This window comes from Ochotona curzoniae, unplaced genomic scaffold, assembly GCF_017591425.1.
Source record: "Ochotona curzoniae isolate NIBS_2020 unplaced genomic scaffold, NIBS_Ocur_1.0 contig_2210, whole genome shotgun sequence".
Classification (NCBI taxonomy): domain Eukaryota; kingdom Metazoa; phylum Chordata; class Mammalia; order Lagomorpha; family Ochotonidae; genus Ochotona; species Ochotona curzoniae.
In genome coordinates this window covers 44,587,549-44,601,444 of record NW_024465369.1, presented here as the reverse complement: position 1 = coordinate 44,601,444, position 13,896 = coordinate 44,587,549, and the positions used below count along the sequence as shown (strand labels likewise).

General features: G+C 38.2%; 1 non-coding gene across 1 annotated transcript; it reads right to left on the bottom strand.

Annotated features, from left to right (window-relative positions):
• Nucleotides 1–10,119: 10,119 nt before the first annotated feature.
• Nucleotides 10,120–10,244, bottom strand: LOC121150976. The gene has a single exon (XR_005883077.1). It is a non-coding gene; the product is annotated as a small nucleolar RNA ACA64 (small nucleolar RNA).
• Nucleotides 10,245–13,896: the final 3,652 nt, after the last annotated feature.

The following is a 13,896-nucleotide window of genomic DNA, read 5'->3' as shown; positions in this document are numbered from 1 at the left end:
TAGCGGGCATCCTTGTCTTGTTCCAGATCTCAGTGGGAAGGGTTCTAGCTTTTCTCCATTCAGTATGATACTGGTGTTGGGTTTTTCATAAATTGCTTTGATTATGCTGTGGATTTTTCCATCTATGCCTACCTTGGCTAGAGTTTTTAGCATGAAGAGGTGTTGGATTTTATCGAAAGCTTTTTCTGCGTCTATTCATACTATTATGTGGTTCTTGTTTTTCAGTTTTTGGACGTGGTGTATTACATTTATGGATTTCCGTATGTTGAACCATCCCTGTGTTCCCGGGATGAATCCTACTTCATCCAGATGATCTGTCTGATGATTTTTTGAATTTTATTGGCTAGGATTTTGTTGAGAATTTTAGCATCAATGTTCATCAGAGAAATAGGTCTATAGTTTTCCTTCTCTGATGGTTCTCTATCCGGTTTTGGGACTTATTAGTTCACTGAGGCACTATTAATATGTTGAATGAATAACTTGGAAATCACCATACACACATTATAACTATTTTAATTATTTAATTAAGCAATTTTATTGTTTCATGATATAGTTCCATAGGATCCGGGATTTCCCTTCCTCCTCCTCAAATAGTTGCCTCTTCCCCCACTGATTTTATATGCATGTATTTGGAAAAAGTACCTATTTGCATATTATAGTCACATACATACACAGATTGCACATATGTGATAATTGGTCAAACTACCTCCTTCATTGGGTTTAATCCTTATAACCCAAATTCACAAAACCCCTGTCATGCATTCTCATTCTTTCTTCTGTCTTATAATTTGGGAGAGACACTGAAGACACAATTGTGCAAAAATGGCCTGAATCCAAGTCCCTCCACATTGAAATCTGTGTTGCCATCATTTCCACATAGCAGTTCTCTCCTTTGTTGGTGGAAATAAACAGAGTCTGTAAAAAGGATTAATACACATTTTATTTCAGGAAGTAGATATTGCAGTGCAACTGGTTTAAACTCCAACTTAGAACCCCCACATCCCAGATCAGATTGCTGGTTTGAATCTTGTCTGCTTCGCTTGCCTGATAATGTGGCTGAGATGTCAGAGGTAGACAGCCAAGTATTTGGGCTCTGCTACTCATGTGAGAGATCTTGCTGGGATTCTGTACCCCTTGCTTTGCCTCAGCCATTGATTGAGAAGTAAATCATCAAAGAAGAGCCAAGAAAATGAAATAAAATATTTGCAAACTGCAGTTGATAGAGGCTTAATATCCAGGATCTAGGAGCTATACAGGTCAAGAAATTTAATGACAGCAAAACAAACAATCCAGTTAAGAGATGGAAAGGACATGGATAGGTGTTTTGTTTAATTATTTATTTATTTTTATTTGAGAGGCATATATATATGTGTATATGGCATATCTATATGTGTGTGTGTGTGTGTGTGTGTGTGTGTGTGTGTGTGTGTGTAAATAGGCACATATGAGAGGCAGAGGTAGAGAGAGAAAGAGAGAGTGAGGAGAGGAACAGAAAAATCCTCTTTCTGCTGGTTTACTCCCCAGATGTCCAGAGCTGAACTGATCTGAAGGCAGACGATAGGAGCTTCTGGGTTTCCGATGTGGGACAAGAACTCAAGGACTTCAGCATCCCCCACTGCTTTCCCAGGGCATGAGCAGAGAGCTGAATTGGAATTGGAGCAGCAGGGACACAGACACCCATATTGTGTTCCAGCTCTACAGGCTGTAGGATCAGCCTGATATGCTACCATACTGACCTTGAACAGCCGTTTTTCAGTAGCTGAAATTCAAATGACCAACCAACATATGAAAAAATGCTCATTAGCCAACAGGGAGTTTTGAGTAAAAACCACAATGGTATTTCATGTCAGCCCAGTTAGAGCAGCTGTTATATGGAAATCAAAAAGCAATAAATGCTAACAAGGATGTGGTAGACAAGGTGCCCTAATGTACTGTTGGGAATATAAAATAGTGCAATGTTTTTGGAAGGTACTGTGGAGATTCCTCAGGAATCTGAAAATAGATTTACCCTATAACCAAGCCATCCCACTCCTGTAAATTTATTCAAGTAAGAATAAGTCATCATATGAGAGAGCTATCTATCTCTTGTTCATAGCAGTTCAATTCACAGTAGGTTAGAATAAGATTAACCCAGTTGCCCATCAACAAATGACTAAGTAAAGAAAATGTGGTGCATAATCACTATGGAATACTACAAAACAAAACCAAAAACAAAAACAAGCAAAAATCCCCAAAAACAAAAACCTAAAATCATGCCTTTTTTTTTTTTAGAGCAACAGCACGTATTTCTTTCTTTCTTTCTTTCTTTTTTTATTGTTGTTAACATTGTATTATGTGATACAGTTTTATAGGTACTGGGGATTCCCCCCACTCCTCCCATACCCCTCCCCCCATGGTGGATTCCTCCACCTTGATGCATAACCACAGTTCAAGTTCAGTTGAGATTCGTTCCTTGCAAACACATATCTAGCATAAAGTCCAGCGTCTTATTGTCCAGATAAGTTCAGTGGCCTCTTGGGGAGACCTTCTCTGGTCTGAAGGTAGAGCTAACAGAGTAAAGTTCTGGTCAGTTAAAAGCCCCAACAAAACCTCAGTATCATTATACAACATTATGAAATTAATTGACATAGTATTGGGTAAACAATATGTTAAAAATAAATGGATGTAATTGGAGACCATTATACTTAGTGAAGTAAGCCAGTGTCTTGATCTGTGATAAATAATAAGCATTCGCGAATTTGAATATCATTTACAGCCTTTGTCTATATTCTTTAGGAATAGTTGGTCTTAGAAATTTTGTTGTTGTTTTCTATTTACTATCTATTGATATCTTTTCCTAATGGAGTATTAAGCATATGATTATGAAGTGAAATGAAAGCATGTCACTGCAAAAATTAGAAAAACAAATACGGAAAGGAAGAGGATGGGAGAGTGAGGAAGGAAGTCTCACTCTGCTGCTAAATCTGCATTGTGAAATTTGTACACAAAATATTTAATATGCCTTAACTCCAGATTACAGTATTTCTTTAATAGATGCTCACATCAAACGGACTGTCCCCGTTTTTCTCAGTGATACTCCAAGTGATTTTCACCCTATCCAAACTACTTTCTGTGCATAATATTTGCTAGGAATCATTTAAAGATTACCTCAGAGATGTTAGCAGACTGAACAATTAGACATAGTCATCTAAAGTGATTGCAAATCCTATGTTAAGTCATCCTTTGGAAATACTCTTTAAAAGTTCCACACATCATCTGCATTTAATAGCCACAGTTATTGTGTCTGAGACATCAGTTTGAAATGGAAAACCTTTAATTCACAGTTTATTGTGAGAATAAATATTATGCCCAACAGGAATCACGTGTGTTTTACTGCAAAACTGTGACAGCTTCTTTTGGCAATCATAGTATGAAGTGATTTCAAAATAGTGTTTAGTCTGGGAGCTGATATTTTCCCCTGCCATGTGCATGATGAAACCTGGGCATTTTGCTTCCTGTTGTAATTCTTCCAGAGAGTACTGCAGTTGTAAATAAAAGAAGGATTAGTGAAAATTGTGGTATCACTCATTTCCCTTAGCATTATAGTTTCCAGTTGGGCCCATTTAGCCACAAAGAACTGCATTTTGTTTTTTTTAATAGCTGAGTAGTATTCCATGGAGTAGATGAACCAAAGCTTTCTTATCCAATCTTCTGCTGATGGGCATTTCGGTTGCTTCCACGTTTTTGCAATTACTGATTGTGCTGCTATGAACATAGGGATGCATGTTGGTTTGTCGTAAAACAGGTGTTTTGGATATATTCCTAGGAGTGCTATTGCTGGGTCATATGGTATGCGGATTTTGAGTTGTTTGAGTGTTCTCCAGACTGATTCCCAAAAGATTAGATACCACATGTTTGCCTTGATTTAACCTGTAATTTTTGTATGGTTGTTTGTTATTTTTTGAACCTGTCATTGATACTGTCTCAACCCAGATGTTTCGAAGAATGGAACTTGCATTATTTTTAACATATTGTTTACCCAATACTATGTCAATTAATTCCATAATGCTGTATATTGATATTGAGGCCTTGTTGGGGCTTTTAACTGACCGGAACTTTACTCTGTTAGACCTATCTTCAGACCATAGAAGGTCTCCCCAAGAGGCCACTGAACTTATCTGGACAATAAGACGCTGAACTTTATGCTAGGCATGTGTTTGCAAGCAATGAATCTCAACTGAACTTGAACTATGGTTATGCAACAAGGTGGAGGAATCCACCATGGGGGGAGGGGTATGGGAGAGGTGGGGGGAATCCCCAGCGCCTATAAAACTGTACTACATAACAAAATGTAAGCAACAATAAAAAAAAAAAAAGAAAATTGTGGTATCTACATTTTATTTTAGGGATTAGCTTTTCAAACTCAATTTTTGTTTCAAAAGCTTAATCTTTTCTGATATTCTTTGCTGACAGAATAGTCTATAGTTTATGGAAGAGCTAATGAAGTTTTGAGTTCAGCATAAAAGACTTAATTATATATTGTGTGTGTCTTTTTTTTTTTTTTGAGAAAATTATTTAAGAACTTTGGAACTCATTTTCTTCCTTTGTGAAATTTTGGAGTTTATGCAATAGTTTTTAAAAGATGACATGGTTCCTGTGAAAGAAGACTCTTAAATTAGGCAGGCTGGTTTTGAATTTGGGCTTTAGCCGACAGAAGCTATGTGATACTGCTTGATCTACATAATCTAAGCCTCAATTAACTCATTGGTAAAAATGGGATTCACAGTACTTTGTGACCTTACTCTGAACATGAAATTCGGCTGTTCATGTGAAATATTTAGCATTTTGCCTGGTAGTAATAAACACTAATTGTATTAGTATTAATTCTCAGCAAATGAAACGCAGACCATTTCTGAAAGCAATCATACTATTATTACTGCTCACAGAGTCAGCAGGTGTACCTTAAGCAGTAATTAAAGTTGGTTTCTCCTCTCTATGTATCTGTCATCTACTCTGTTCTGAGACAGTATTGCTGAAAAGGCATCTATTCAGGCATTCAGTTATGGCGGCAAGGACTCATGGATGACCTCTTCTACTTCTTCACTCCACTAGATATAGCATGAATTATCTTAAATTGTGTTTTGTTTGTTTGAACCAAACACCAGGTTGCTGTCTAGTGCCAATATTCCTTAACTGAAAAATATCAACTTGTTCTCTGTTCTGATAAAATAAGCTCCTTAAAATTCTAGCTTCTTTCATCTGTATATTCAACAAGTTCTGTGTATTTCTAAATGATGCTGTTTTCATTTGCAGGATACTTTGTTTCAGAAAGTAAATAAAAAATGGTTAAAAAGGTATTTACTGGACTTGGTGTGGTAACATAATGGCTAAAGTCCTCACCTTGCACACAATGGGATCCCATATGGGCGCTGGTTCTAATCCTGGCAGCCCTGCTTCCCATCCAGCTCCCTGCCTGTGGCCTGGAAAAAGCAGTCAAGGATGGCCCAAGCCTTGGGACCCTGCACCCGCGTGGGAGACCCAGAAAGACTCCGGGCTTTTGGCTTCGAATCAGCACAGTTCCAGTCACTGTGACCTCTTGGGGAGTGAAACAACAGACAGTAAATCTTCCTCTTTGTCTCTCCCTCCCTCTGTATATCTGACTTTCCAATTTAAAATAAAATAAATCTTTAAAAAAAGATGTTTACTATGGTACATTTTGTTTTGAAATCTATGTGATTTTTTTTCTTAATTGCAAGTTTTTAAAATTTTACACTTTAACGATTTAAAACTATTTCCCCTTGTTCACCTCAAATATAGATATCATATATATGATATCTATATGTGTATCTCTATCTATGTATCTCTCTCTATATATATATGCAAACGTTTGCTATTTTTTCTTGAAAAATGAAGGAGCCATGATAGTGATCATAACATGGGAGGAGTATATTTTCATTTATAACATATGATTTAATTATAAATATGAACCAAATGTTATACATTTTTCATACCATACATTTCCATCAACTTTATGAAGACATCTCTTATTACTATGGATCTGAGAACAGATCATATGTTATAAGTAGGTCGTTTCTATGGCTTGTCTATACAATGTGTGCAGAGAAAGTGAAATTTTACCCTTGACTTATGAGTAATTCCATAGCTATTTAGATAAAATGCTTTTCTTGGAATATACGTAACAGTGACCAATAATGTAAATAAATCATGTACAGTGTTGCTCACATATTTCTTAGACTAATGGATTGAATTTTTAAAAGCTAAAACATACTGTGTTTTGGGGGAAGTTTTTTGGACAAATTCCTCTTGTTTTTTATGTTAATAAGGTAATAAAATAAACATTTTCCTAAGTAGAGATAATTAATTTTTATGTAACATTCATGTAACTGTATAGTGCATCATAAGACATACTTATTGTTCAAACTGCAAAACATTATATGTACTGTCGTTGAAATAAATTACAACCTAGAAATTGATAGAATATGTTAACATAATGTTATAAAATAACCAAATTCCATGTGCTAAACATGTGTACACAAGCATGTTATCATATTAACACATGTAAAACTTTCTTGAATACAGACTTTCAGTTTGTCTAATGAATGTCTAAATCATGGGAGAAAGTTAATTAATAATTCACACTCTTTCATCTTGCATTCAGTGTCCCCTGTCACCTCTTCTATCCTCCAATTTATCTTACTTTGTCTCTTTTTCTTGGGAAGATATGTAAATGTAGGATAAAAGCAGGCAGAAGTACACACTCGCACTATTGCAGACTTTTCCTCTACTCCCAGATTCAGTTACTTTGAGAGATAGGCAGAAATATGTAGAAGACTCTTTATATTTAAAGCAGAAAGACATAACTCAAAATTTAAGAGGTGTCCTTTGTACGTTGGAATGCAAAGGCGAGTGCTAACTTTCTCTCTCTCATGGTTTAGACGTTCATAACTGAAAGTCTGAATTGAAGAAAGTTTTACATGTATTAATTTTTGGTCTCTCTAATTTTTGCTTCATGGAGAGAAAACTCCAGGCTCTCCAGTACTGTGATGACCAGGTAGAACTGTTGCATCACTTCTAAGATCTACAACAGGATTGACTAAAGCACTTCCAGTAGAGCCCTGTCTTAGGTGGAATAGGTCTAGAGATTTGGTTGATGCTTCTCTTGCATCTACAAGCACACTTAAATAACAGACTGATGGAATTATAACTCTTTATGAAAGACTATACTATTATAAATATGGGGAAAAATCAGTCGGGGGTGGGAATTTGGAGAATGGAAATTCCAGACTCTATGGAATTGTATCATAAAATTCAAAATGCAAAATAAAAATTAAAATAAAAAAAGTACAGTGAGAGGCTCAAAAGGAATCCGGGAAAAGAACCCCAACAGGCACAAGTCTTTAATATATGTTACCACAACAGAGACTATCACAACCTGTGCCTCTGAGACCCATCAAAAGGAACCTGCCCTTTGCACTGACCTGTGGTGGATGGCAGACCGAGGAAGGCTATGATGAAACAGAGGGAATTAGGACTCTTCCAAGGATCAGTAAGCCACTGACACCCTTTTATGTGTTTTTTTGTGTTTTGTAATGCTATAAGGAAATTTTCTTTCCACGTGCTCTTTGTAAAAATGTCAGATAACATACTTGATATTTGACACGTTTATTGCCATAGCTTTGATTTATAGAAGTGAGGTCTTGAAGATTTTATTATTAAAGATAAATCATCTACTGAAAGAAAAATAGTGAAACTAGATTATCCTCTTTTAAGTTTTATAGCTTTGCCTTTTGTACTCCTTGGTGTTATGAAAATGAGATCTAGCAATGTGCGTGTTAATCTCTCATTGTTTCTCTTCTGCTCTGGAGTTTAGAATAAAATGAATGCACTGTTTTATACATACATGTATATCTCTCTAGCCATGGAATGTAATGATATTTCCCAAGGCAGTAAATCACAGAGGCAGATGGAGAGCTCTAAAATCAAGAGGTAATCAAGTTGTTGGGTTTCTAACAAGCACAGGCCATTCATCATATTAATGACACATGCTGCAGTAAGTTAGGATTTGTAATGATGTGCTAATGCGCTCCTATCTATTCATTTTTAATTTTTTATTAGGATATTTCTGTAAGCCAGGGAACACTAAGAGGAGAATGAATAGAGGAGACAAATAAGGAAGGGAAGCTATATAGTTTATTGATTTCAGAGGATAACAGTTTGCTACTTATAGAGCCAGAAGGAGATATTCAAGAAAAAAACTCGATATTATAGCAGTATAAATATTCTTTTTTTTTAATATTTATTGTATTATGTGACACAGTTATATATAGGCACTGGGATTCCCCCGACCCCTCTCCCAACCCTCCCCCCATGGTGGGCTCTCCTCCCTCCCCCCCCCCCCCCCCCCCCGTTGTGCAACCACAGTTCAGGTTTAGTTGAGATTCCTTCATTGCAAGCATACAGCAGGCACAGGGTCCAGCATCTCATTGTGTGGTCAAGTTCAGCGGCTGCTTGGGGAGGCCTTCCCTGGTCTGAAGGCAGAGCCAACAGAGTAGAATCCCGGTCAATTAAAAGCCCCATCATAACATCAGCAACAATATATAACGTTAAGGGATAAATTGACAAAGCATTGAGCAACCAATTTGTCAAAATTGGATGCATGGTCTTAACAACTTCCTATGTCTATTTCAATGACATTTCAATAATTGAGGTAGGAAGGGTGTGCAGAGAAATCTTCCATACCTTGGTGAGGAGTACTTAATCCCCATGTCCTACCTAGTAAGGTGTGTGTAAGTCCATGCTGACCAAGCCTTCTTTGTTGTTCTCTGCCTATCCATTCCAATTTGTGAGAGAGCGAGAGTGTGTGTGTGTGTATGTTGGGGGGGTGCTCTGGAGCGTCCCTCATGGTCATTGCAGAGAGGGTGGGGACCCGAAGTTGGAGCCAAGTAAGAACCAGAGATAGTTTCTCTCCCTAGTCCCAAAGGGAGTCCACTGTTCTTCTGTTTCTGAAGACTGCTTAGGTTTCCTGGTTGTTGTTCCGATGGCCTTGGATCCTATGATGAAGGATTCAGCTTCTTCCATCCCGTGTGGAAGGTCCAAAGGGGGTTGGGGGATGTCTTCTGAGTTCTTGGCCTCTGAAGGCATTCCAGTCCCCCGTGGTCTCTTTGGCAGTTGGAATGTGGTCCTTGGCACCCATACTGATAGCCCTTGGTGGGGATCCAGGAGACTCCAGGTTTGGGATACAAGCCTCCTCCTGTCCACCTGCTCCACTCTGTGGTCCCCCACTGCTCTGTGCACATGACCTCCTGTTAAAAGGTTGTCAGGGTTGCTCTTGATTCTCCCTATATATCTTTGTAGTTTTACTGTTGTCTAATGTTGTCTTGAATCTATTTTCTACAAGTTACCTGTTATGTGCCTGAGAGGTTACACTACACAGCCGCCCTCACATGTTCACAGGAGATGGAAGGTTTCTTTGCTCTCCCGCCCAATTTCTGAGCAGTAAAAGGTTTTGAAAATATATTTGGTTATACAATTTTAAAAACAAATGGGTTGAGACCAAATTAGGTAGAGGTCCATGGGGGAGATTTACATTACTGGGAATCTTTAGGGTTGATTCATGTACACAAAGCCCTGAGGGTTCATCATGGAGCTTTCTAAGCAGCAATCATAGAAAACAAATCCCACAGCTCCCTGGCTGGGCAGCCAGCAGGCAGAGCCTACCACCAAATGGCGCACTGGCCACTCGATACCGGCTCCGGACGTGCGCATGGTTGTGACCACGTGCAATCCAGGCATGGGATGCTACTTGTCCCGGGGTCTTCCAGCCCCCATGCGGAGGCAGGAAGACTACTTCCCCAGGTTCAAGCTCCACCCCTTCCCGGTCCTGCCCCCAGCTCAAGCCCGCAGGCGAGCAGTGAAGCAGTCGGACCCACTACACAGAGCTCCGTGGGTAGTCCACGGCGCTCTGGCAAGCCTGATACCGGCTCCGGACACACGCATGGTAGTGGCCGTGTGCGATCCAGGCATGGGACGCTACTTGTCCCGGGGCCTTCCAGCCCCCATGTGGTGGCTGGAAGACTCTTTGGTTTTCTTTTTGCTCTTGCTTGTAGTTTCCTGTTTTGCGCCTATTGGGGCCTGGGTCTCACCTTTCTTCACAGGCTATGGGAGATGAGCTGAGGCTCCTGGTGGCTCTAGGCGCTGAATCTCATCCATGGCTATGGCCAAAGCCAGGGCGATTTTCATCCAGTGCCATTGCAGTGTAAATATTCTAAGAGTATTGTTTTAATTAGAGATCAAGAAGAAAAATTTTGACTACTATCAGCGAAACATGTATAATGTGCATTTTAATACATCACAAAACATTTATCTAGACCACTTTCTCTCCATCTTAATATACAGTCAAGACTCTTTATAATTCATTTTCAGGCTTTCTGAAGACTTTGCTTCACTTCTGCTGTGAGCTGCACAGGTACATTTTAAAGGAGCATTCCATGAAATTCAGGTATTTTTGGTTGGTGAATTATTAGAGTAATGAGATTGGTATGTTCCTACTCTGAGGATTACCAGAACGTTTCAACTTATAAAAACCAAATATACCTGTATACCTTAAAAACAAACAAACAAAAAACCCAAAATATAGGATTTCGGCCTGATGCTACAGCATCTAAATCCTCTCCTTGCATGCACCAGGATCCTATATAGGTGCCAGTTTGTGTCCTGGCTACTTCACTTCCCACTCAACTCCCTGCTTATGGCTTGGGAAAGCAATTGAGGAAGGCCCAAAGCCTTGGGGCACTGCACTCCCTTGCAGGACCCGGAAGAAGCTCCTGGTTTCTGGCTTTGGTTCGGCTAAGCTCCTGCCATGTGGCATTTACATAGTGAACAGCAGATGAAAGATCTTTGTCTCTGTCTCTCCTTCTCTCTGTAAATCTTCCTTTCAAAGAAAAACAAATAAATCTTAGAAAGAATCCCAAAATATAACTGATTAGTATAAAAGAAAATCAACTTAGATAATCATGATCTGTAAAATAACTGTTATAGCTTCATGGAAAACTGGATGTTGCTTAAGGCCCATGTTTGATTTTACTCAGGGAAATAAGCACACCTTCAGGACTTCTGTTTCTATGCTACCACACACAGGTGCGTGATGGGAGTGGGATCTGAATGGGCTTGGAGTGAGTCTACCATACTGATAACTCACAGCATGAGTTTTCCCCAGATAGTCACATTCCTAAAGTTTGCTGCTGTTGAGCACCAAAGTTATTCTTTTGTGTCTTCTTTCTCTATATTTCAATTCTTTGTTGGTGATTGAGTTCTAAAGTGTCTTGTGGAGTTGGATTTATACTGTTTGAGCAGCATGACTTACCAACTTGTTCATTTTTCATGGTTAATCTGTTTTTTGTTACTTACAGTAGTCCATTCTAATTAACACTATGTTGGATAGTGGTAAAGTTTAGCTGTACCTACAGTGTCAATGATCTGTGTGAAAAATGAGGATGTAGTTGTTTTACACACACAACACACACACATACAACATTTTTGTATTAGAAAATTTAAACACACAGCAAAATTGAAGGAATGTTAGAGTGAACATCAGTGGATACAGAACCTAGATTATGTTTTCAGGAAAAGCTTTATCATATGCTACATTCATATCTCCAACACAAATTTATCTTTTTTGGTACCCTTTAAAGTATGCTATAGGTTCTAGTACATTTCCTCTAAATAGTATGCATGTTACTAGTGACTTTTCAGTTTTTAAATTTTTTTTTCTAGAGGTAACGTGTACATACAATAACATAAATAAAGCATATTTATATTTTCTGATTGTGACAAGTGCATAAAACTACATAAACCAAATCTCTATAAAAATATAGATGATTGACATAGTGTGGAAATTTTACGTGGATTTTTTTCCGGTCAATTTTTGTAACGATTCTCAAGCTAATGAAAAACACTACTATTTATTCTAATACTGATTAACTGTGCATTTTCTTGAGCTCCATGAAAGCTGAATCAACCATAATATACTCTCTTATATAAGTGCTGTGCTTTTAAAATCAACTATGTGAAAAGTATCAGTAATATGTTTCTACGTATATCTACTGTCACTATGGGTTAGTTTGCTTAGTTATCCTTTTTTATGGATACACTAGGCTGTCTCTAGTAGGCTATTATTAAGAAAGCTGTATTGAATTGTCTGACATAAGTGCTATAGACACATATCTTTTCATTTACTTTGAATGAAGTCTAGTGAGTGGAATTACTGTACCATACCATAGGTATTTGGTTTTTAAAGAAACTGCCAAATCTTTTTTCAAAAGAGAACATATTACTTTAAACCTGTAAGTAGAGGTTCAAGAGAGTTTTGGGTGTTCAATAAGCCTGTCAACATTTTATGTTTCCAGTAAAAAAAAAATTACCATTATGAAGGACAACGAATTTTCAAAATATACTTTTGCTGCCTGACTATCCAAGCTCTGACATGTATAGACACCATGCCTAGGTCTTCTGTCTCTTGAATGCCTTGCTCAGTGCTTAACAGTGAAGAATACATCTCAACCGTAACTAACAAAGTGAATTTGTGACTGTTTTTTCTTCAGGACTTTCCTGAGTCAACAGGAGAAGTATGATAATTACTATGTGCAAATATTGTTGCACTTGCCGAAACAGGCACATCAGATATTAGGGCCTTAATATTTAGAGTACCTAAGCTGTCAGGATGGATGTGTCTATTACTGCCTGTTGTTATTCTTGGAATATTGTCTTGAGCAGAGACACGAAAGTATTTATCTCCCATCCCTGGCTAGGATTTCATCTGCATAGGATCTCGAAAGAAAAAGAGGCAATAATAAGGCTAGCCTGTGTTACAGCCATATTTTAATGTGTCTATTTGTGCAGTAGCTAATTCATTTGAAAGAAGGTATCCTTTTTAGTCTTAAACCCACAAACTGAGAAATAAACCTCCTCCTTTTTAAGGAGTTTTATTTATTTGAAGGGGAAGGAGACGAAAAAGAGGGAGAGATTTAGAGAAAAACAAAACAAAACAAACAAATCCCCCCCAGCCCCCGCCTTCTGTCCCCTGGTTTTCTCACCAAATGGCTAAAATGACCAGACAGAGCTGTGCCAGGCTGACACCATGAACTTCTTGTGGGTCTCCCATGTGGGTGCTGGGATCCAAGGACTTGGTATACTACCAGGGAGCTGCATCATAGGAAGAGTAGCCAGGGATTGAGCCAGCTCCCATATAGGGTGACTTAACCTGTCACCTGTTATACCATGGCACTGGTCATGAAAAAAGCCCTTTATTAGGAAATATGGTGATACCTTCCTTCAGAAAATGAATCTTCTGCTTTTTTTTTTTTTTGGAAAATATTGCTGAATGAGAGTTAGAATTGAAGGGTGTTTGTACTAAACAATAGGAGTTTATTTTTTTTCAGAGTCTGAAGGTTTGAAGTCCAATATCAAGGTGCTGGGAGTACCTTTTCTTCTTGGCTTTTTTTTTTTCTTGGCTGGCAGAATGTATTTGTCTTACATATTATCATAACATTTTCTCTTTGTGTGTCCCTTTCTGCTTGGTCTCTCTCTCCCTCCCTTTCTCTCCCTTCCTCTCTCCGTTCTGTCATCTTGTAAGGATAGCATTCATATTGTATTAGCATCCTATCCAACAACCCAATTTAACCTTAATCACCTCCTTATTTTTCCTGTTTCCAAATATGTTTAGAACAATTCAATCCATACCAAACGTTATTGAGTGGTAGTCTGTAGAATATAAAAAGGAAAGAAGAATGGCTTACTCAAAGAAAGCTGTTAGACTGATGCAAATCTGACTCCTGTGAAAGGACAGGGAAAAGACACAGAAATGGGACATGTTGGGACTTAGAAGTGAAGATCTTAGTA